Source organism: Ambystoma mexicanum, chromosome 2p (genome assembly GCF_040938575.1).
Source record: "Ambystoma mexicanum isolate Mex_15411 chromosome 2p, UKY_AmexF1_1, whole genome shotgun sequence".
NCBI classification, from domain to species: Eukaryota; Metazoa; Chordata; class Amphibia; order Caudata; family Ambystomatidae; genus Ambystoma; species Ambystoma mexicanum.
The window spans coordinates 54,934,434-54,959,428 of NC_090923.1; the positions used below are offsets into that span (position 1 = coordinate 54,934,434).

The 24,995-nt window shown below is 47.7% G+C and overlaps 1 protein-coding gene across 2 annotated transcripts in view; it reads left to right on the forward strand.

Moving 5' to 3' along the window:
• Window positions 1–24,995, forward strand: part of MTMR14 (myotubularin related protein 14) — an 840,209-nt gene that overhangs the window by 727,444 nt on the left and 87,770 nt on the right. The gene's annotated exons all lie outside the window — the stretch shown is intronic.

The following is a 24,995-nucleotide window of genomic DNA, read 5'->3' on the forward strand; positions in this document are numbered from 1 at the left end:
CTGAAACCCCCTACAGAGCCTTAATGGCCAGGATTACAGAGTTCATGGGGTGGTCTGCACCTTCACAATCTTTCCAGCAAGATGACCTCACGGATATTCTCGACAAAGGCCCACAAGAGGATCCTGTGGTGCCCTTTCATAAAGCTCTTCAGAGACAGATCATGACAAACTGGGAAACCCCAGATGTAATACCAGCAGTAAATAAAAAACTGTCTGCAAAGTACAGGGTATCTTCCACAGACCCAGAGTTTTTGTCTAAACATCCATCCCCAGAAAGTCTGGTGGTACAAGCAGAATCCTCTACCGATGTCAAGACGGCTTATCCTACAGTCCCACAGGACAGGGACGATAAAAAATATGATGCTATGGCAAAGAAAGTCTTTTCAGCATGTAGCATGGCATTAAAGTCTGTTAATGCTACTTGCACCCTTGCTAGGTTCAGCCATACACTTTGGGAGTGTGCTTCTACAGCGGCTGACTGCATCCCGGAGGGAGAAGAAAGGGATGCGTTCCTGAATATTATACAGGACGGTAAAGACGCTATGTGCGAATCCCTCCAGACGGGCATTGATTCGGCTGACAGTATCAGCAGAGCAATGGCGGCAAGTACATCAACCAGGAGATTCGCTTGGTTGAGAAAGTCGGGTTTTGCCCCAGATGTGCAAGCCAGGCTCTTGAACATGCCATTCGATGGCTCTTCTTTGTTCGGGAAAAAGGCGGATGACAGTTTAGAGAAACTGCAAACTTCAAAAGCTGCAGCAAAATCCCTAGGAGCTGCAATCCGTCAGACTCCTTTTCGTCCCACAGGAACCACTGCGAGGGGCAAGTCCTTTCGCTTCTACTCCGCATTCGGAAGAGGTAGAGGACGACCGGCTCAAAGGGGTCAAAGAAGAACTACCCGAGGTGGACGGGGTAGATATTCTAAAGCCGCAGCAACAGCAGGTGCCTCTTTACCATCGGCATCTGCATCAGCCGCCCCAAAACCACTCTGAGGACTCCCCTCACAGGACACCTGTAGGAGGCAGGTTGACTCAACATCTGATGGTATGGCAGGCTATCACGTCAGATGCTTGGGCATTGGAAACAGTCGCCCAAGGTTACTGCCTGCCTTTCCTACGTATACCTCAGAGTCATCCACCGGGGATCAGCTCTCAGAAAGCTCCAGATCCGCTCCTCTTGCAGGAAATTTTGGACCTGCTAGAGAAAGGTGCCATAGAACCGGTACCTGTAGCGGAGAGGGACAAGGGCTGGTACTCCCCTTACTTTCTCATTCCGAAGAAAGACGGAGGACTGAGACCCATCTTGGACTTGCGAGAATTGAACAAATTCCTCAGAAAAGACAAATTCAAGATGGTCCCTCTTTCTCAGATCCTCCAGGCCCTTCAGTTTCAGGACTGGTTGGTATCTCTGGACCTTCAGGACGCTTATTTCCATGTGCCTATCCATCTCAAACACAGGAAATACCTGAGGTTCGCAATTGGCAACTCTCACTATCAATTTCGAGTATTGCCATTTGGGCTGACCTCCGCCCCGAGGGTCTTCACCAATTTAATGTCGGTAGTGGCTGCAAGTCTAAGGAGGGAAGGGATTCACGTCTACCCCTACCTGGACGATTGGCTGATCAGGGCTGTTTCTCCGGAGCAAGCTCAGATCCAGCTAAATCACGTGTGCCATTTCCTTCACAGACTGGGATTCTCCCTCAATTTAAAGAAGTCACAAATGATACCATCGCAGAGACTCCAGTTCATAGGAGCGATCCTGGATACTTCCCTGGGAAAAGCCTCGCCACCAGAGGTGAGGGCTCAAGATATTCTACAGATGGTTACCAAGTTCCAGCATGCCCAACGTCTCCCAGCCTTCGACTTTTTGAGGTTGCCAGGCCTCATGGCATCCTGCATTTTCCTTGTGCCAGAGGCTCGCCTGAGAATGAGATCCCTCCAGTGGGCACTGAGGACTCAGTGGTCACAATTCTCAGGAAGAATGACGGATCTTCTTCAGGTTCCCGGCAGGGTGGCTCGAGACCTTCAGTGGTGGGCCTGTCAGGAGAACATTCTGAAAGGAGAACAGTTTTGGCAACCCTGGCCGGAGATAACAGTAGTCACGGATGCCTCACTCACGGGGTGGGGAGCCCACGCCAACGACTTGACCATCAGCGGTCGTTGGTCTCCATCGGAGTCCAGACTACACATCAACCTGTTAGAGCTGAGAGCCATCAGACTTGCGTTGAAGGCTTTCCTGCCAGCTGTACAAGGGAAGAACGTCCTGATAATGACGGACAACACGGTGGCCATGCATTACCTCAACAAAAGAGGAGGCGTAGGATCACTACCCCTGTGCAGAGAGGCGATGCAGCTCTGGTTTTGGGCAATCCAAGAAGGAATCTCTCTATCGGCAGTTCACCTAGCCGGAGAGAAGAACTTGACAGCGGACGCTCTGAGCAGGCAGAACACAGTCTCCCACGAGTGGGAGCTAGCTCAGGAAGTCATTCAAGAGATCTTCGCCCTTTGGGAAACCCCTCAGGTAGATCTGTTCGCCACCAGCCTAAACAGGAAATGCGACCTGTTCTGCTCAAGGGAATTTCCTCCGAGAGGAGCTCTGGGAGACGCGTTCATAGTGGACTGGGAGTTTCCGCTTCTGTACGCGTTCCCACCGGTCCCTGTCATTCCTCAAATGATCAGGAGGTTGAGAAGATTCCGGCGAACCATGATCCTAATTGCCCCGGATTGGGCCAGGAGAACGTGGTACCCGGACCTTCTAGACTTGTCCATCTGCCCTCCAATTCGACTTCCTCTCAGAGAGAACCTACTCTCACAGAAGGGAGGTCAGGTTCTCCATCCAGACATCAAAACCCTCAACCTTCACGCTTGGCTTCTGAACGGCTGAGGTACAAGGATTGGGACCTCCCTGATGATGTTATGGAGGTGTTGCTTTCGGCAAGGAGGCCAGCAACAAAGTCTTTATACCGCTGCCGTTGGAACAGATTTTGCAGCTGGTGTAGAGAACAGAATATCGACCCATTTTTATGTGGTACACCAATGGTTTTGTCCTTCCTACTATATTTGGCAAATTCAGGCCTTCAAGTTGGCAACATTAAGGGCTATCTCGCAGCGCTATCTATCTTTAAGCGTACTGCGGAAGAACCATCCTATTTCAAATTACCCTTGGTAATACAGTTTCTAAAGCGGTTAACCAATGTTTATCCCCCAAGACCATTCCAAGTTCCCCTATGGGATTTAAACTTAGTACTAACTTTCCTGATGGGTACACCTTTCGAACCTCTCCATTCTTGTTCGTTAAGATTCCTTACCCTTAAAACTGTTTTATTAATAGCACTTACATCTGCTAGAAGGGTGAGCGAATTACAAGCTCTTTCTTGTAAACCCCCTCATACAATCTTTCACAAAGACAAAGTTGTCCTGCAAGTGAAGCCTAATTTCCTCCCAAAGGTGGTTTCTGAATTCCATATCACTCAGAAGATTACCCTACCATCTTTCTATCCTCCTCCTCACCCGGGGAAAGAGGAAGAGAGGTTATACAGACTAGACCCTAGGAGGGTTTTAAGTTTTTACATTAGCAGACTAGCCAGGATAAGACAGGCAGACCAGCTGTTTGTAGGTTACGCAGGTCACAAGCTGGGGTTACCAATAACTAAGCAGACCATTTCCAGATGGATCATTCTAGCCATTCTGGAATGTTCTAAACTGGCAGGGAAAGAGCCCCCTCAAAACCTTAGGGCTCATTCGACCAGAGGTATTGCAGCTTCATCGGCCCTCAAAAGAGGCGTGCCGGTTAAAGACGTATGTGCGGCCGCTACATGGTCGTCCGTCCATACCTTTACACGTTTTTACAATCTGGATTCCTCCTCCAGTCAAGAGACTAGGTTTGGAAGGGCTGTACTGCATTCTATTCATCAATAGAAGACAGCGTGAAGTCAGTACTCCCTCCTCCGAATATAGAATACTGCTATGGGAGCCTATCTAAGATGAGAAATACGTCGGAGGACACAATCCCTTCGAAGAACAAGTTACTTCTTACCTTGTAACGTTCTTTCGACGGGATGTTCCTCCGACGTATTCCACATCGACCCTCCCATCCATCCCCGCAGTTCTACTTCCCCTGTTGTTGCAGCTTACACTCCTTCAGGGTGATTAGTCTAGTCCAGACAGTAATACTGTGGGCTACAAAACGGAACTGAGCAACGGACGCTGGCGCGGCCTTTATAGGCAGGATGACGTCGAGCGTCGATACGGCGGCTGTCATCGACTCGAGGGACGTCGACGCGCAGCGCCCTGTAGAGAAAACATTTTCCGAGGCAAGCAGAGCTGGAAGGATATATCTAAGATGAGGAATACGTCGGAGGAACATCCCGTCGAAAGAACGTTACAAGGTAAGAAGTAACTTGTTCTTCTGGCTCCTAAATCTGGGCTAATAGTTTCAGCATAGCTACCCTCCACCACTATGTTACCACCTACACATGCGCCAGTTGGACCCTCATTACCTCCCTTTGGTTTCCCCCCTTGGACTTTATCTTTAGTCTTCGGCTCCTTCTTCCGTTCAAGGCAGTTTGTGTTGTATATCAATCCTTGGATTTCGGAGATCCGAACATTAACCTCCCTGATGGGTTCAAACATTTGATATATCTTTTTCTGCCAGTCCTTAAGTAAAATGGATGTTATGGCCTTGCGTATAGACATTTCTTGTCGGTAAACACAATATTAGTAACAGTATAAATCTAGACTGTATCATAGACTGGTGTCAAACAGGCAGCGAAGACAACAATATTGCCAGTCCAAGGTCAGTTCAAACTAATGCATATTCCGTTGTAAGTTACAAAAATGTAAATGATCACAATGAGACTATGCACTAGCGCTTTCCTAGCACTTTGCTAGGTGCATTATTCTTCTATGCAAATGTCAAGCTCTCGCAGAAAGGTCAAGGCAATTATTCACCAGGGTCCAAGGTCACAAGGATCCAACAAAATGGTTCAACAAAGATTTAGAAGCTAATTTCATTGAGTCCAAAGAAGTAATCACATATGCCACAGTGACTGCCTCTCATGTGGCAAGGGGATGGCAGCCGCTACCGGATCCTGACACGTGGGTCGGTTTTGAGGGAGGATCACATGGGAGGAGATTGCCACCGGAGGATGTTGTGGCTTCATTGGATAGAACGCATTATATCTCATTTCCGCATGTGGAGATCTCCCTGTTGCCATAGACCCTGATGGCCTGTTGCCATACACCTGTTTCCCCTATAGGAAAGGTAAGGGATGCATTTTTCAGTACCCTTTAGGCCAAACCGCCAGCTCTAGCCTAGGAGGTAAAAACTCCAAAGTTATAGTTCTCATTCAGTTATAACTGATAATAAATGTGAACCTAATGAGGGTTCCATGTTCTTTCATAGTCTGGCATTTCAAAGCCAGCAATTTAAATATGTATGAAATAAAGACCTTTTTTTTGGGAATGGGGGTTAGAGGGGTACAACCCCCCTCCTGCACCCATTTTTAACTATACCCAAACCCCAACCACTTATCTGCCCTTTCCCATACACCCCCAAAAAATGTGATGCACTTTAACGTTATTTTGTACACGTTTAAATTGCAGGCTTTGAAATGCCTGGCAATGAATGGATGTCGTACCCTAATAAGAGACCTTTCAAGAATCGTGCCTCATAAACCATCTTATTTTTATTTTTTCTCACAACTACCTAAATCCTCAGTTAACATCAAAGGACTTCGACTGCCATAAACCCTCAAGTACTGAGAGGAGGAAAATGGAGTTGATGCTGAGTAGTAAGCGTGATGAACGTGCTAGTCATTGGTTGACTGCACCTGTGCGCAGGACTTTTAAAAAATGGTCATCGTGCTTAGAAATTGAGCTCAGGTTAGAATGTGATCTCTCCAGGTACGGCGGACAGAGGCTGGAGGCACGAGTCGCGTGTAGAAGCTGGAAGCACAGGTTGGCGTGCAAAAGATGGAGGCGTGAGTGGTATGGCAAGGTGAAACGGCTCGCCGGCAGCAGAAGAGTCGTGCGCGCAAGGAGCGACTAGACTCCAGGAACCGCAAGAGGGTCCCTGGGCGTCCGGTAGCCAAGAAGCCAACGTGCAGGAGCGGGTCCACGAGAAAGCCTGTAGAGATGTCAGAGCTGTGCAGTGAGTGAATCTGGTGGCAAAGGTGTGCCACGTAAGCGTGAGGAAGCCTGGAAAACGCAATAGCAAACCAGTGAGTCTGCCAAAGCAGAGTGAGGACCCTGGGGAGTTTCGGCGACCATACTGAAGACCATTAGAACAGTGGGAAGTTACAAAAGTGAAACGGCAACGAAATTGTGTATGAAACGTAAAGGAAGAAGTTTTAAGATTGAGGAAAGCAAAATAAAAGCAAAGATTGCTGATCTAGTAGATATTCCAAGCCAAGAAGGGTATATGCTACTTGGATAATAGAGGAACTGTAAGATGTTGAGTGCAAAGAGAAGTCCTGGCAGTGAGTATATCAGTTAAATTGCAAACCTACAAAGAGTGTCCAGCAGAAAGGGTGTTTGTTTTAAAAGGAGGTTTTGTTGCAAGAGAGCCTACAAGATTGAACTGTGTTCATCTAACAAGAATGTTGCTGGCTGAAGAACGATTAGTCTGACATTTGAGATACCTGTGACGAATCCAGGGAGGGGAATGGTATCACCCTCTGGAATTAAGGTCTTTTCCATCTTGGAGAACATTTACGTTGAAGCCATTCTATTTTTATCTAAAGCCACTGTTTTTGCAAATACCACTTTATAGACCTATCCCATGTCACTTTATTTTTTTTTAGTGTGATCGTCTGGATATTATGTTTTGGATGCAAGGACGCATTTTTGATTTATGGCATCCTGACGGACGGATCCTTAGATTTGGGGTTTTAGGTAAGGGAAGTCCTCTTTAGAATTGGGTCTAGGGCATTTTCCCAACCCTTTGAATTTGATGGAAATCTAAAACCACAATTATGAAAACCTTGTGTCAGGCTTTTATTTAACAGGATGTTAACTTAACAGGATGTTTTTTTTCCCCGTAGTCCCACTTACACTGGGTTAGCCATATTTGTTTTCCACTCTAATGAAGACAATAATCCTGTTGGTTTGGAATTGAGGGTACCCGACAAGCGCAAAGCATGCAGCAAGTATATGCTTCACGCTGAGCTCTTTTGGGCACCGTTAGGCTTACGTCCCACCCTGAGAACAATATGGGCACAAACGAGCACCAACTCTCAGTGCATTTCTGGGTAATTTTAGCACAGTTTGCTAAACTGTTAGTGTTTGGGGGCACTTGTGTTAGCCTTAGTCAGCCAACCAGAAATCTGCTACTGAAAACGTTTCCAGGGCCTTTGTAGCAAGGGCCTCCACCTCCCACTTGCTAGTAACACCCGCATAGCCTTCTCTCTCATCTTTGTTGGCTGTGCTGCCTAAGGAACACACAAACGGCTCCAGCGACAGGCAAAGTCAGACTCCCCTCCCTCCAGCCACACACACCGCCTCACACCTGCAATTAACTGTACCTCAATCCAGGGAAAGGGTTTTTAAAATGTAACTAACATTAGCATCTTGCCATATTTACGGACCCATATTACTCATCTGTTCTGAAAAAGAAACTTTCCCTAAGGGGTTTGAAAGCAAACCTCGGCTGACCTTGTCCTTTTTCTTGGTCGGAGGCTGCGGATTAAACAATCGCATGAAAAGCACAGGGGCTATCCAACGCATCAAAGCAGGACCACCATTTACTGCAGAGAAGAAATGCACGCAGAGAAGAAATGCAACTGTGGGTCTTCACTCCTGAGAACGACGGCTGACAGCTGGTCCTCTTCCCATGAGAGAATGTCACAGCGGATGCCTTGAGCAGACCGACTCTGATCAGGAATTCCTAGAGTAGATTTTCTCCAGCTGGAGATCACAAAGTGGATGTTTTCGCTTCCAGTGTGAACAGGAAGTGCAAGTTCTACTCCAGGAAATTTCCTTATAGGGGAGCTCGGAGATGGTGGAATAAACATTCAACCTGCTCTGTGCGTTCCCCCGATCAATGTCATTCAGCTGGTTCTTGGAACGCTGCGCCTGTTCGGTACCATGCTGATTCTGATCGCTCGGGATGGCCCAGAGAATGTGGTAATCAGAGTTGCTGGGCATGTACATCTGCCCTCCCTGGTGGCTACAGAGGAGAGTGCTTTTATTCTCCTAGTCAGAGGGCAGTGTCCTCCATCCAAAACTCGCCAGCCTAAACCTTCATGCTTGGCTACTGATATGTTGAGATTCAAGGAGTGGGACTTGTCGGACAATGTTCTAGCAGCACTCCTATACAAAGTCAGCTTATGCCTGTAGGTAACGTACATTTTCCGCTTTAAGGCGGGAGATGGGGATTTGGGCACTTAATCATGTCTGTTCTGTGTTTTGGACTTTTTGCTATCCTTGGCCCAAACAGGCTTACAGATCAGTACATTTCCTGGAGTATTTTGGTTTTTAAGAGCTCTCCGGAACAGGACTGGTTCTTGTAGATCCCCACTGTTATGCAGTTCTTGCAGGGATTGTGGATCCGGCATGAGATTTGGTTTCGGCATTCTTTATGGGAACTTAGTTTGAGCCCCTACATTCCGGTTTTATTAGATTACTCAACCTTAAGATCATTATCCTGTTTTCCATCACTTCTGGAAGAAGACGGCGTGAGCTCCAAGTGTTATCTGCTAAACCTTCCCACTTGGTTTTCTCCAAAGAGGTGGTGACATTGAGACCCTTCTTCCTAAGGTAGTCTGACGTCCTTCTCTTTCAAAAGATCCATCTTTTTGTCTCTTCCCGTTCGAAGGCAGAGGAGCAATTCCACCGACTGCACTCGAAACAGGCCCACAACTACCTATCTCTCAGATCAGAGGTCACAAAAGAGGACCATCTTTTTATGGGTTACGCTGGTGCTCGTGATGACGAGGCTGTGACTAAACGGACCCGGACATGGTGGATCATTCTTTGCATCTTGGGTTGCTATGATATGGCTGCTAAGGAAGTGGCTGTAAGGGCCTGAAGTTTTCATGGCTAATTCTACCAGAGGGGTATCCCTGTCCTGGACATCTGCCAGGAGGCAACATGTGCATATCTGCACATGTTTGCTAAGCATTATTGTCTGGATTCCCTTTTAGGTCAGGATGCATGTGGTGTTAGGGCAGTCATACAGAGTTTTCTGGTCTACAGTGGGGTCCTTGTTTCCTCCAGACAGAAATACTTCTATAGCAGTGTATTATAGACGAGTGATCCGTGGGATGAAGTAATCCATTAGAGGAACAAATTACTTGCCTCATAGTTATGTTGTATCTTAATGTGCCTCCCACAGATTCCTAATTGTCTTACCTGCCCATCTAGGCAAATAGCCAGTACACCATTGTTGCTGCAGTCCCTCCGCATCATAGTGCCAGGGGAAAAATGGGTGGAACTGATCCCGCAGAGTTGCAGCACCTCAATCTATACTGGCTGTGATGCCTGTCTGCCGTGGAGCATGTAGAGGTCCGAGCCGCCGCAGAGCTGCTCAGTGCTCCCCGTCCCTGCCCCCCCAAGCAAAGTTTCAATGCAATGCCCTTCTCTTGCATATTCCTCATCCCGCTCTGCTGCTTGGAAAATTCTTTCACAGGGGGAGTAGTGGACCTCGACTCTGCCATCACTCTGTCTCGCACGGCGTCCGATCGTTGGCTAGGGACATGACGTCTGCTGTTCTGTATATATACCATGTCAGTCCGTACCTCGGTTCCTTTTATCCGTGCGCTCGACGTGCTGCTTGTGAGGAATATAGTGTAATTGAGTCCTCGACTCACCGACCCACATGACATCTGTGCATGGTGCCTCGACACAGGGCACGATACCGAAGGGTGCGTATTGTGCGGTAAGAGGAATCTCAAGTCTGTGCGTGAGCCGGCAGCCAAACCCGCGATGGGCCAACAGTTTGGTCATCAATGGTCAAAATGGAGGGGCCTACCACCCAAAAAAGAGGCGAGCAGCGCAAGACAAAGCAGTCTCACTCACAGAGCCACTCCTCGTCCTCTTGCCATAAGAAAAGGCGCCACCGGCACAGACAAGATTCCAACTTTGTTGGGGAGAGGTAAGTCACCGGGCCGACCACATGTAAGGAGTTGGGAGAATTTAAATCCAAACGCTTGCTATGTTCTAAAAACAGACTGCTGTAGGTGCAGGTGTCGGCTGCGCACATCCAAGCAGCAGGCCCCGGTTGCTCCAGCGACGCTCTGTACTCCTGTCCCCACGCAGACCCCTTTACCAACACCATTGGTGTCAGGAGAGCCTTCAGGTTTGATGCCGAAAAAGGCACACGCCCTCGATGCTGCGTCCTTCCTGTGAACCTCAGAGTACGGGCACTCCCAATGTCACTTTGGTGCCCAAGCCTCAAACACCAGCCCCCCTCATCGACTTCGAAGGATAAGCTCTCGATGCCAACCAACAGCGATTGTTCTTTCGTTCCACTCTCCAGCAATTTTATTTGGCTCTGTGGTGTCTCATTGGCACAGACGATGGAGAAAATAAGAGATGTCGTCCCTATGTATACAGGGGCTGATGGTGTCAACTATTTCGATGTCCAGGCAGACCTCCTGGCTCTGACACAGCGTCTGCATGACGCTAGCGGGCTGGATACGTCAACCGTTTACACATACCGACACCAAATTTAGACCGGGTGAAGGTGGTCGACACTTGGGCTAAATGCTGCAGCAGTTCTGGTCCAGGGATACGACTGAACTGACATCTTGTACAGTGGTCCAGCTACTGAATGACACATGCCACTGAAGAACCCAGCTATCGTCAATCCTGTTTCATTCCCCCAGTCGGCTCCACTGACCGGGACATACATGCTGGTAAGAGGAGACCCGTCATTTGTCTTTTCACCCTTCTCTGAAAGGTCTTGCTGTGCAGGCAGCCACAGTGATTACGATGGCAGCTTTCTCCACCTCGAACCAAGAGTTTGATGTGATGGGGCTAAGACTTCCCATCTGGCATTATGGCCTTGAAAGAAACTAACATAGCTTGTGGGTTAGCCAAATATTTTTTTGGCTTCTGGAAGGTGGTAGAGCAAGCAACCCAGTATATCCCCGAAAGGAGCTGCGAGAAGGTTTTTTTTTTTTACAGCTGGTGGAAGATGGGAAGGAGGTAGCCAGGCAGTCACTGCAAACGGGCTTGGACGCGTCCGACTACGTGAGTCGTTCAATGGGATCGGCTGTGGCACAGAAGACCGGTCTATCTACCGTCGTCAGGCTGTTCGCCAAACAGCCTGAATAAGTTACTGAACATGGCCTTTGAGGGCGATTCTTTTCTTTTCGGTCAGAAGACTGATGACTCCCCATAGAAATTTGCTGGGCCTAGATGGACAGCCGGCCGAATCTGCCTTAATCTCCGCCTCTAGTGGCACAGGGCTACATCGTTAGGTACCTTATAGTGGCAGGGGCAGTAGTGTTTCTTGCACTCTGAAGGGGCAGGGGAGGCTTCCAGAGGCCAGCAGGCTGTGGCTCTGCCCTTCGAGCTGCTTTGATTTTTCCCCTACCACTAACCAGTTGGTGGATGGCTGTCAGAGCATTGGCCCTAATGGTGGGAGATTACCTCCGACACATGGGTCCTGGAGCTAATGAGGTGGGGTTATTGTCTGCCCTTCTTAAGGAAAACCCCAGACAGACCGCCACCACCTCACACGCCAACTGGGACAGGAGCTCAAGGAAGAACTGCGAGCCCTGTTTATGAAGGGTGCTGTTCAAGAGGTACCTCCCGAGCAGAGATGATCGGGCTGTTATTCCTGGCATTTCCTGGTACCCAAGAAGGGCGATCTCTGTCCCATCCTGGACCTCAGGGCCTTAAGTTCCAGATGGTGACGTTACTTGGAAATTCTCCATGCCCTCAAATTACACGACTGGCTGGTGTCAATAGATATGCACGATCCTTATTTTCAAGTGCAGATAAATCACAAGCACAGGAAGATCCTGAGGTCCCTATTAGGGGACACGCTCTATCATTTCAAGGTGCTTCCCTTTGGGTTATCTCCTACTCCAATGGTCTTCACCAAGCTCATGGCAGTAGTTGTGGCTCACCTCTGCAGATCCAGTCTGTCCACGTATTCTCGTACCTAGGCGACTGGTTGATCCGAGGTAAGTCAGTGGAGCAGGTTTTGTCCCACCTGGAGAACAGCTGCTCACTACTCTACAGGCTTGGCTTCTCCCTGAACTTGAAGTCCCATGTGACCCCGGTCAACTGGCTTCAGTTCATTGGGGCTGTCCTAGACACCCGGGTGGGGAAGGCCTTCCCTCCTGAGAGAGAGTCAATAGCATCATGCAGATAGGGAACGTGTTCCGTCACTATGCCACCTTACCAGACCTGTATTCTTTTTTTAGTCCCAGGGGCAAGGCTTCGAATGAGATCCCTGCAATGGCTCCTACGCGGTTAGTGGTCCCAGTACCTCGGAACCCTCTTGGGATTCCCCTCAGGGTGTCCAGTTCAGTGGTCAACAGTTTTGGTTGATGGATCGACAGCAGAAATCTCATGGCAGTGGAACCCTTGTGGCCTCACCCCAGAGTGGTCACGGATGCGTCTCTGAAGGGATGGGGTGCTCACTGCAAAGATTTGTAGGTGAACAGTTTTTGGTCTGCAACGGAAGCCAGGTGGCACTTCAACAGGCTGGAGTTGGAAGCCATGAGGTTGGCCCTGAGAGTTTTCGCCCCATCCCTGAAGAGGAAGCAAGTCCTGATACTGACTGACAATACAGTGGCCATGCACTACCTGAACAAGCAGGGTGGTGTGTGCTCACTGCCCCTCTGCAGAGAGGTGATGAGGCTGTGGTTCTGGCTATTGGAGAAGGAACAAGTTCCTTACCTGCAACTGTTGGTCTCCAGCATGGATTCACATGCTCCTGGTCTTTGCGGCTGCTCACTCTTTTTTTTGGGTTGCAATTCTGATTCTGTCTGCTAGGCTGGTTAGCGATTTGCAGGCTTTTTTTTTTTTTTTTTGTAAACCTCAATTTCTGCGGTTCTTTCATGAGAAGGTATTACTAAATTAAGGCCGGAGTTCCTGCCGAAGGTGTTATGAGTTTCACCTCTCACAAGCCATATATCACATGCCGGTCTTTTACCCACCGCCACACCCTTCAGAAGGAGCGCGTTCATCAGCTGAACCCCAAATGGGGTTTTAGTTTTTATGTTGCAAGAACGTCGGTAAAGGTATGGCTGTAACCAAGCAGACGCTGTCCCAGAGGCAGGGAGCTGACATCGGGGTGCACTCGACCAGAGGGGTCGCCGCATCTACAGCATTGCAAATGTGGGGTCCAGTTAGGGACATTTGCTGTGCGGCAACGTGGTCCTCTTTCCATATGTATACGAGGTACTACAGTCTGGATGTCGTTCATGGGGCTGACATGCACTTTGGCAGGGCAGTGCTGCAGAAGGTGTTACTGTGAACTTTCTGCACGTCTCCATGGTTTCCACTGCTTGGGGAGTCTATCCAATGAGGAATCTGCAGGGGAAAGGCAATCCATTGAAGGAGAAATTACTTACTGTTATTTCCTTTCTATGAATTCTTATACCGCAGATTCCTCATCTCCCCATCCATCCTGGCATCCCCACATGATCTATCCGATTCTGCACTGGTCACCTGGCTACCCTCTGAATTCGGGCCCAGATATCTGTTCGCCCAGTTGCACAGCCGCACTGCTTCCTGGCAACCTATGCACTTTGGATCTTTAGCTGTAACCCTACATTCCCCTTACCTGCTCTTATTGGACACCTGGTATCTGCACTTGACCTTGCACTGGCCACCTGCTTGGCTGCACTACTTGTTGTTTTTATCCTTTGTACAGCACTCTCCCATCCTCCCCCGGCACTTTCCCCTTCCCTCTCCCCTCCCCTGCACTTGCATAATCTCAATCTCACTAGACCTAGTACGATTGTTGTCTTTTGTCCTCCCTCTGTTTCCTCTCCCTTGCCTCGTTGTGCCTTGAAACACTTGTGTATAGGTGCGTTATGAATGCAATAGATCATATATCCCCGCTGAGGAAGCTTTGGCAGATGGTGTGCATCTGTCTTGGTGGTGATCCTCGATTGATAGTCTTCTGTCTGGCAAGCAGCATGTCTTTCTCAATCTTTGTTTTAAAAAAAAGGAATTTTTCATGATTCTGGTTACTGTGGAAGTCTTTCCACCAAGTCTTCTATTGCATTGGGATACTAGTTAATCTCTCATTGGCTGTTTTCCTCTGCAGCGGTCGAGTTCAGTGGAAAATGAGGGGAACTAAGTTACATGGTGTAGAGAGAGTGTGTGTGTGTGTGTGTGTGTGTGTGTGTGTGTGTGTATATATATGTATGTGTGTATATATATATATAATATTGCATATATTTTTGTTTTTTCGGAGGCTTGTGGAATCTGCTTAGATCACATGCTGTGCATAGGCCGACATCTAGTGGAAGATGCAGAGTATTTTTTTTTTTTCGAAAATGGGCGTCAACACAGTGCGTGCCAGTAATACTATCCCTAGTGTGACGTCCACTGTACCCATGATCCCTCACGCGTCTAGGACCCTCAGATTGTTTTTTTTCCGCCATACTGGTCGGAAGCATCCCGCGGAGTTCCCTGGCCTTAGCCATAATTTTGCAAAAAATCATATTTCCCAGTTTTCTCCATCCCAACGTCGAGTCACCAAAGTTCGACACTCGACGCTGGCACAGAGAAGAAAAACAACCGTCGAGAGCTGCACACCGGACTTAGGCCTAGGCAGGCCTCTGGCCTTGGCAGGCCTCTGGCCTTGGCCCCTACACGTAGGGAGATAGGGAGATTGGGGGGTGGTACATACTCAAAACTATATATATATAATATATATATTCCTACACACACTAGCCCGCTGCCACAGGGTGCGTATGGAGGGTACCCCTTGCCAATTTTGCCCTAAGTGCAACCGCAAGTACCCTTGGGTTGACAGACACGCTACCTGTAACCTCTGCTTGCCAAGGGACCACCCCGAGGCGAACTGCAGAGCGTGTACTCTGTTTAAACCGAAGACTCTAAAGGACCGTTCGATCAAACGTTGGGCCCACCACGCCAGGCAACGAGAGGCCATGGAAGCGGAGGGCGCCTTCAGTGATGGCAGCGATGCCATCCTATTGGACGGCGAGGGCAATGTGGCGTCGTGAGACGGCCAAGCGCAAGTCCCCGACCTCGGAAGGTTGTCTGGCAGGGCAGCTATGGGGAACACCCCCGGCGACACAAGCGCTACCCACAACATATCCACTAAGCACTCGAAGTCCAACCAAGACTTGTCACGCGCGTCGAGCTCTGAGAGGCACGCAGAGAATGGTCCACCGAATCGGCGTCCTCTGGGCGTTCTCGATCAAGATCGCCGCATGACACCAGGCAACATCCACTGTTGTCAAGAGTGCCTCGCTCTCTAAAGTAACGGAGGTTCGATTGTCGGGAGACGAAGACGACCACCATCCCCAGGCCGCATTCCAAGAGTCTGCGTCAGCAGACCGCGTAACGACTGCTCCCATGCCCCGACCTCCACTCGCTAAGGAAAGGGACACTACCCCCGAATCTCGACGCCAGACATCGAAGAGCTCCGAAAAGGTGAAACACCGGGGAAGCACTCTTCCAGTCACGGGGATGGGGGGAAAACAGCAGAAAAAAACATTCTCAGCCTTTATCTGCACCACAGACACATAGACAAGTCACAATCTTCTGAAAGAATATCCAAGACCCCTGCACAAGGCCATAGGTCCAGTCAAGATATAGCAGGGAAACACTCCCAGGAGAGGGTAATCCCCAGCTCTAAAGAATGGTCAAGTGAGGATATAGACAGTTATGTCTAGAATGTCATCCCGAGCAGACTTGTATGCCAAAAATCCACAACACTTCCTCGCCTGTACCCCTGACGGGGCAACCGCTGTTTCGTCCAGAGGAAGAGGAGGTCTTGACGTGGAGGAAAGCTGAAGGTTGTTGCACTGCCAGGGAAGAAACCAGCTGCAGAGTTTCCTGGTTACAATGTACCACCCTTTTCTTCGCGGTAGTGGTAAACCGTGGTATTCCAGTTGCCGGGGTGCTTGGCACGGTCAAGGTGGCCACGAGATGCTCCAGGAAGGCGAAAAGAAGGCAAAACTGGTTATCCCCCACCAGTCAAAGGAAGAAGACTCTCCGGACTGGAGATCTCCTCTGTTGTCGGGGAAAGTGGTGAGACGGTTCAGCAGGGCTCCACCGGTGGTGTCGTCGTTGCAGGTCAGCTCAGCTTCTCCCTCCTCGGATTCTTAGGTCCTGTGGCGACTTCTGAAGTTCCAGTCCCCAAAGCCCTGCTTTTATGCAGAAAACCCCCATTCATTCAGCCTAGCTGTCACTCAAACATGCTAAGTGGTGAGCTGGGCGGCTCACCACTTGGGCCAATCACACAGAGTGCGACTTGAGTTGCCGAGGCAACTCAGTCCAGGGTGCCTAAACCCCCTCCTGCACCCCCTGTGGTACCCAGACAGAATGGCACCACTTTTGGAGGCTTCTGTGGGGAAGCCCGCCAAAAAGTGGAACAAAGGGCTCGACTTGGGTTGGAGTCACAGAAGAGAACACAAACGCCATTTTCGAATAGAGTTCTGGCAAAAAATACCAACCGGTGAATTAATATTAAATAAATAAACCAGCGGTATCTTCGAGGCTATAGGAATTAAATAATTAAAGTTGGTAGCCTCGAACAATGGGAAAATCACAGAGATATATTCGCGGTCGAATATAAAAAGTAGTATCCACTGCCACCAGCCAAAACTCGATCAGGGGGGACGGAGACGTGCCCCCTCGAACAACAGACCCCGGGGCAATCGAATTGCCCCGACCAGTACGTCCAGAATATGATGGTTTGTACTGGTTTCTGTTCATAATTTGAGACTAGTAAAGCCAATGGTGACTTTACATGCCCTGGGAGACAGTAGTGAGTTCCAAGGTATGGAGTCTATGTTGGGGGGTCGCTACAACACCCCTGGGTTACGGCACAGAGGGTGCTGTGTAACCCACATACCAAAAACACATGAAGCCCTATGGGGTAAAGGACCCCATAGCCCATAAAACACATACCAAGACAAAGGAACACCTCAAATCATGTCTAAGAGTGGGAGGAAAAGAGTCTCACTCTTAGCAGGAGAAAAAAATAAACCCCAAAAATCCAGCAAGCTACTGGGGGACTCACTAGGTTTGGGAAATTAGCCTTTACAGAGAATTCTCCCTAACACGGCTGAACACTTCCGCATAGATACGCAGGGAGCACAGGAGGAGAGGGACTTGGCCAAGGAATTAGTGGGAGAGAAGAGACCGGTTGCCAGGCCATCCCCATTCTCAAGTCAATACAAAGGAGAATAGACCCTTCCCTTCTCAATCCCAATCTCACCAGGGCAGTAAACCCCAGGATTCAAAAACTGTTCAGGGCAGCCCAATCAGACCCACTCTACATAAGGGGGCACTGAAGCCGGACTCCCTGGTAGTGACTAATACCCGAAAGAGGGCGGGGACACTCTTATCTTCGTCTGAAGCTCCCCCCGACAAGGAGAGCAAGAAGATCTATGGTTTGGGAAGGAAGGTAGCCTCCACTTCCACCTACCTGGCAAGGATTGCCAACTCCACCACCCTACTGGTGAGTTACAACTACAATCAGTGGGAAGTAGTTGCGGTGCTCATTGACTCCGCCCCGGAACCTTTAAAGAGCCAGTTGGAGCAGGTTACGTTGGAGGGAACAGCCGTGTCCGGTTGCATCCTTAAGGCAACCTTTGATGCCCCGGATAACGCCGGCAGACTGATGGCAGAGAGCACTGTTATCAAAAGACATGCTTGGTTAAGACAATCTGGTTTTAAACCCGAGACACAAGCATCTTTAATAGACAAACCGGTGGAGAACGATCTACTGTTTGGTAAGGCGGTAGAGGATGCCTTAAATGCGAAAGATGAATACGAGACTCTCAAATCCCTGGGCGAGTTAACTAACAAACCCCCCCCCCCCAAAATCAAAGAGCGAATGGCAATTTTCGTCGCCCACGCGGCCAAAACTCAGAGGCTCCAAATATTCCCAGGGGCAGGGTACACCATGGAATAACAACCAGCAGTCTACCCAAGGTTATGGCAGGGGTAACGAGGGGACGTGTTAAGGGTAGAGGTAGCCCCAATAGAGGTGGTGGCCCACCTCCCGCAAAGCAGTGCCGTTCCGTTCAGGGTCCCTTCTCACGCATCCCCAGTAGGGGGGACGCATTTCCAACTTCACCCAAGCTTGGGAAGGGATCACATCAGACAGATGGGTGCTGTCCGCAGGATACTGCATAGAACTGTTAGAGCGACCCCGAAACCACCCTCCACGTCAAAAAATACATTCATTAGACCACCAGAAGATCCTCCTCGAAGAGATCACCAATCCTCTAGCAAAGGACGCGATAGAACTCGTCCCGGGACACCAGGTAAACAAGGGTATTTATTCAACTTACTTCCTTGCGCCAAAAAAAGATTTGACAAGGCGCCCAGTATTAGACTTGCGGCCTGCAAACAAGAATGTCAAGCCCCAAAAGTTTCACATGACTACTCTCCAAGAGGTAATCCCCCTGCTAAAAAAGGGGATTAAATGGTAACATTGGACATGATAGATGCCTATTTTCATATTTCCATGTTCTTAGCGCACAGAAGATTCTTGCGCTTCAAGGTGGACAGTCTGCACTACCAGTTCAAGGTATTGCCCTTCGGTATAGCCTCGGCTCCAAGGGTATACACCAAGGTACTGGCGGTGGTGGCGGCACACCTACGCAGGGAGGCAATCCCAGTGTACCCTTACCTGGACGACTGGCTCATCACGGGGAGACCCCAGTAATTTGCAGATCAAATATTCAAAGAGCTATCGATCTCCTCTTCGAATTGGGTTTCTGCATATACGAGAAAGTCAAGTCGGGTGCCAAGCACCTCCAAACAGTTCCTAGGAGCTGTCCTAAGCACACAAGAAGGGTTGGCCTTTCCATTAGAGGAAAGAATTCGGAATCTAATGCTGCAAATTCCGCTATATCTGGCCGGTCGCCAGATAATGGTGCGCAAAGTGATGCGTTTGCTGGGCATGATGGCGTCATGTATTTACCTGGTCGCCTGCGCATGCGTCCCATGCAAGAATGGTTGGCGAAACAGTGGTCTCAGGCAAGTGATCAGCGGGACGATCTAGTGGACGTTTCGCCAACACTTGTACGAAGTCTTCAGTGGTGGACAAGAGAAAACCTGTCAAAGGGGAAACCCTTTTACGATCCCGAGATACAGGCTGTAGCCACAACAGACACATCCCTGTCAGGGTGGGGAGCACACCTTCTCCACCACACAGCTCAGGGTCTCTGGTTTCACTCAGTGGCCAAGAATCCTATCAATCTGCTAAAGCTTCTGGCAGTATTCAGAGCACTTCGTGTTCAAGCCCTACCTGTTAAACCTGTCAGTGCAGATCCTGACAGACAGCACAACAGCAATGTTTTACCTGACCAAGCAAGGAGGGACTCGTTCGCCAAATCTGTCCAAGCTTGCCCAGAGAATTTGGATATGGGCACTCCGACGGAACATCTACCTGTCATCTCAACATGTTCCAGGGGATCACAATTCTCTGGCAGACGCTTTGAGCAGGGATCCCCTCCCACAACCCTTGAAATTCGCCAGTTATAGTAAGCTAAGCAACCATAACTCGCGCCACCACTGTGCACTGCTAAGATTGACACCCAGGACATCAAAGATGACATCACAAATGTCATTGATGACATCATTAATGATGAATGCCATTAATAATCTAGATTTCCAAAGCAGTAACCCGTGCTACTAAAGAGGATTTTTCATCCTAAGGCGTCCCGGTTTAGGAAACAAAATCCTTTTCCAAGATGGCCACCATAGAAAGGGAAGGCGGGTGTTCCATACAGGGCCACTCTTCGCTTTCCATGGCAGCCTGCAAAAAGGAAACCCTGTCAACATATTAACACAAGCACTTTTTTCTTCCCTTTCAAATGTATCCTAATGTCGAACAACTTTACCACAAAGCCAGTCCCAGGTGGACATGGCCACTTTAATCCTATCTTTTCTCCCTTCTGGTCATGCCCAGTGGTTTATAGTCATTTTTTCGAATACAAAAATGTCGTCATTTTTTTTTTTAAATATCCCAAAAAAAGTCGCTTTTTTTAAATTACGTTTTCTATTCGAAATGGGGGGTTCCCCCCCACAACTCCCTTTTTTTTTACCCATTTTTTTTTATTCCCGGCCCCAAAAATAAATATATAATTTTTAAAAAAATGCGACTTTTTTTCGATATAATTTTTTCAACATTTTTGTCTTTCGACATTTTTTTTCGAAATTATGACCGACCACCATGCCCAGTAGCCCCATTGTGCGGATCATGACCTTATACCATGACCACGACATTACGCCCACTCCCCATGGGTACAGCCTACCCCTCAGTAAAGGTATACCGCTATTTTTTTAACTACATTGTCAAATACGAAAACACTCCCACATCTCCAGCACCATGCTTTTCGGTCGTTGCTAATCGCCTTATGCACATTTTCTGTAAATCCACCCACGTTTTTTTTTTCAAAACTGTCAAAAGAATACACAAATAATTTGTCATATTAGGTGTGCACAAAATCCCTACAAACTTTGTAAACGCATTTGCAATCACTAGTCTAGTCCATTGCTGCATCTGCCCAACATAAATTGCCTTGACATCACTAAATCATATGGCCCGCCCCTGACCCTCACATAACCAACCGTAGTGATATTCAACACCTTATTTGGATGACGTTCCTCTCCAGCGTAGCCAAATGCGCTCATAAGCACCTACATGCCCTGACACAGAACCTGAAAATGAGCACTGCGACTTACAACGTAACACGTCACATTTTAAAATAGTAAACTGGTTTTTAAAAGAAAACATGAACACTTTACAATTTGTAAAGTACTTTTATTTCACGATAAACTGTCCGAGACCATCGGACTATTCCCATGTGCAATCAAATTGTAACTTTGTTTCTTCGGTCGTCATCGAAAATGTTAATCGTGAGGCACACATTGTTCTTTTCTCATACACAACGTATTTGTTTTTGATAAAGCAACCGCTACGGTCGCACAGTGAATTCCAGGACATCGCAATGAACTTGGGCCTAGACCACCATAAAAGATGTTATGTTACTCCTATTTGCCAGTGCAGCGTATGGACAAATGGGTCTTGCGCGATCGTCCCACAAAACAGTCACGGTTAGGCAGCCGAGTACGTGCATCTGGCGACAAACCCATCACTTGGCATCTGGAATCCATGGCAATCGCAGGAAGGCAGGATATAGCTATTTGGAAAACAGAAAATACTGATCAATACCCAACCTTTAGCAAACAATTTAAAAAATGACAAACGTGGAAACTGATACACAAATCGATGTGGACATACATGACATTTTAAAGAAATATTAGCGTTGAACATGGGTGAATCTAGTGATAGCCTACAAACGCCGAGAATCTGCACTCTCTATAACTAAAAAAAAAAATAACTACACAGAAAGATAGTACTTCAGTTACATTGCCAAAATTAATGTTTAGGTAATAAAAAATTAAATGTTCCGGTGTAGCGTTGTCAAAAGCAAACTTACACGATATTGACCGTCTCCATTCTCTTCATGAAACTCAGACAGCAATGTGCTTGCACCAAAGAATCTTCATGAACTGATATTCCATGTGCCTTACAAACGTTTTGAATGCATAACCTTATCAAATTTTGCACTTTCATTCCCTGCATTCTTACTGAATTTTCCCTTTCGCTCAAGGTCAAAAAACAATTGACCCTTATGGGTTCATTCGGATGCGTGGGCCTGCTGAGCTTGCAACCAAAAAAGCAAAGCAAGTGACCTTCACTCAGAATCCAAATACATTCTGACTTTGCAACAACATGTCTCAACGCATTCATGAAAACTGGTACTACCATACACTTGCAGATCCGCTGTTTCCATCAAACACTGCAGGTGGCTGCCTCAGATTTCAAACTCTAGCGTGCCCGTCTGACTGCAATATTATTTTAAATACATTGTAACACAGACACAGTAAGTCTTCACCTGTACTTTACGGACATTATAGTGAGCAACAACTTCAAATTGACTTTGGTGACAAAAAAACACCACTTTTTGACTTCCTGCTACCACCTCCAATCCCAGCCTCATTAACCCTCACCTTCCGAGACAGTATTTCATAAGTTTAACAAGTGCAATGTTGTATTGTTTTATGTTTTAGCGGGGATGTCCGCCTACACCAAAACACGAATAAAAGATGGCGGACGCATCGAAACTATCTGACGCACTTCACTCTCTTCAACATCCAATCAGTGAACGCGTCACATGTCCGCGGACATAACGCTGCCGATTAACCAATTGGTATCTTGTCTGCGGAGAGAACAGGGAAGTGTGACTGTGGAGCGGACATAGATATCACTAATTTTTTTTAGACCTACTTTTTGGTAGTTTTAAAGAAAACTACTGGACGGATTCTCACCAAATTTACAAAAGCACGCTTTCGGGACCAAGCTCCTGCCGCAAATTTGGTGACAATCCGTCCAGCGGTTTGGGCTGTAGGCGTCCGCAAACTTTTTCCCCGATTCAGTCTATGGGGAAAAAGACGTTTTGGGACCTCCCCCTATAACTTTTCCCCCCCTGCACCAAACCTCACCAAACTTTGCAAAAAAAATTCAGAGTAGGCCTTACACTTTTTTTGCAAAGTTTGGTAATGATTCGTCCAGGGGGAGCACAGTTCTAAGCTGCCCAAAAACAGGGGGAGCACAGTTATAAGCCGCCCAAAAAGAGCTCTTCCTATGGAAACAGCAACCTAACCATAACTACACAACCACTACCGTGGCTGCGTTTTTTTTAATATATATATATATATATATATATATATGTATATATATATATATCTCGAGCAAGACGGATCAACAGCTGAGTTACGCTATGTTGATGAATTTTCTGAGCAGCAGAGCTGGATGCTGGATGAGGATATCTATCGGATGAGGAATCTGCAGGAGAAGAATCCATAGAACATAACGGTAAGTAATTTCTCCTTTTGAAACAGCTGGCGTTGTGGCTAAGATTCTCATAGATGAGAGATCTGTGAGAGGAGCCTCCATCAGATTTATTACCAAGAGGCAAGGAATTTGTTCTTCATAATGGGCAGAACTTGCTCGCCATTTGCGATGCTATCCTTTCGGCTTTCCTGCCAGTTTGCTCTAAAAGGTAGTGGTGCAATGCTTTCATTAACCCTTCTCTGATTGGCTACAGTTGCACAGCAATGCCCCAAACTGGGTTCACACGGCTCTGTATATATGTGAGGTTGTGATTAAACTGCACACTAGTACTGTGAAAGAATTAAAGCCAGACCACGGGGCCTGGATGACACTTCAAAGGATGTGTAATACTGTATCTAAAATGAATAGAAGTGATTCAAGGGTTTTGGTTTTACTGACCCCTGTTTTCAGAAGTGTCATGCAGGCCCGATTCTTTTTTTTATTTTCCAACCTTGAAAAGTTGCAACCTTGAAGGTTTGCCATCTCTGTATCCATGCTCTGACCTGCCACTCAGTCTCTCGTTTAACTCTGCCCTACCGCTTTGATCCACTATTTCTCTGACTCATCACTTTCTAAGTGCGGATGGGTGTTCACCAATAACCCTTCCATACCTACAGACCTCTGTTCATGCCAGTGATACTTATTCCACGTGCTCGTCTGCTTCTGCAACTGGATCCTTAACATGCCAGCCTGCCTCGGTCTGCTTATCTTCCACTTCGTTCCTTTCCACGTCTGGTGCTCCAGAAGCCGTAGTCATGCGTGCACCCTGAAACGAACCACTGACCACACCTGGCTGTCCTGATGTGTCAATAAGTAGAACTAGATGGACTAGGACTGGAGTTGGACTGCTATTCCTTAGTGATTGTAGAGGTTGCACTGGCCTCAGTGTTTGAAACCTCAAACGATTATCAAGGCATCCAGACAGTCTTCCAGAAGACACCAATATGAATTCAAATGGACTGTGTTTTTTGCTTCTTGTACCTACAAATTGGCATCCCAGCCAAGTTTAAACATTCAGGAGGTCATCTGTTTAATTTCCCATCTGCTATCTAGATGGACTCTTGCATGACTTAACGTACAAAGGATTTGAAGGACTTTTCACTGGCCAACCCCACTGATCAATACCATTCAATGGACCAAGGAATGTTTTATGAGATCAGTACACCCATCCCTCCTGGATCTTAAACACATATGCAGTCATTCCCTCACATGGCTTAAGTTTTTTTCGTGTTTTTCGGACGTTTTGTATGTGGGGAAAGAAGGATGTAGAAGAGGAAATGCCTTCACTGTGACTATGGATCTTCACCCCTTTTTATCCTGCCTCATCAACACTCCTCTACAAACCTAGGCGCAGCTCAAACCTTCATAGTAATGAGTAAGGGTCTATAGCTTTTAACTCCAGACGGACTACAACTCCCGTCAGTCCTAGCCAGCATTGTTCATGGTGTGCCTCATGCGTCTTCATCCAAAACCTCTGCGGAGCTGCAGGTTGGCAATGCTCCCAATTGTGGTCGAGAAGCCCCTGGAAGGAAACAGTTCCGAGCCCTTGACCTGCTTGCTGTGCTAGTCATTCCTTCACAACTGGTTGGGAATGAGGACCAAGGACCATCACCATGAAGGTCCTTTCTCCCTTATTTTTTCCCTTAAAGAACAGTCTTGCCCAACTCTTGAATACTTCTGATCAAATTGCTGACATATATATATATAGCGGCAACCCCATACTGTACAAGAGCACACTGTTCAGCATGTTCCGCTGCGCCATTTAAATCTGCGGTTTATTAAAACAAGAGAAGCTGGCAAATGAAATGGTGCTAGCTCTGGCCCAGAGACCATATTGTACCCTTCCATGTACTATTTAGCCCATTAATGTGGTCTTCATTCAAAGCTCGATTTGAAATCTCTGTATTTATTGTACC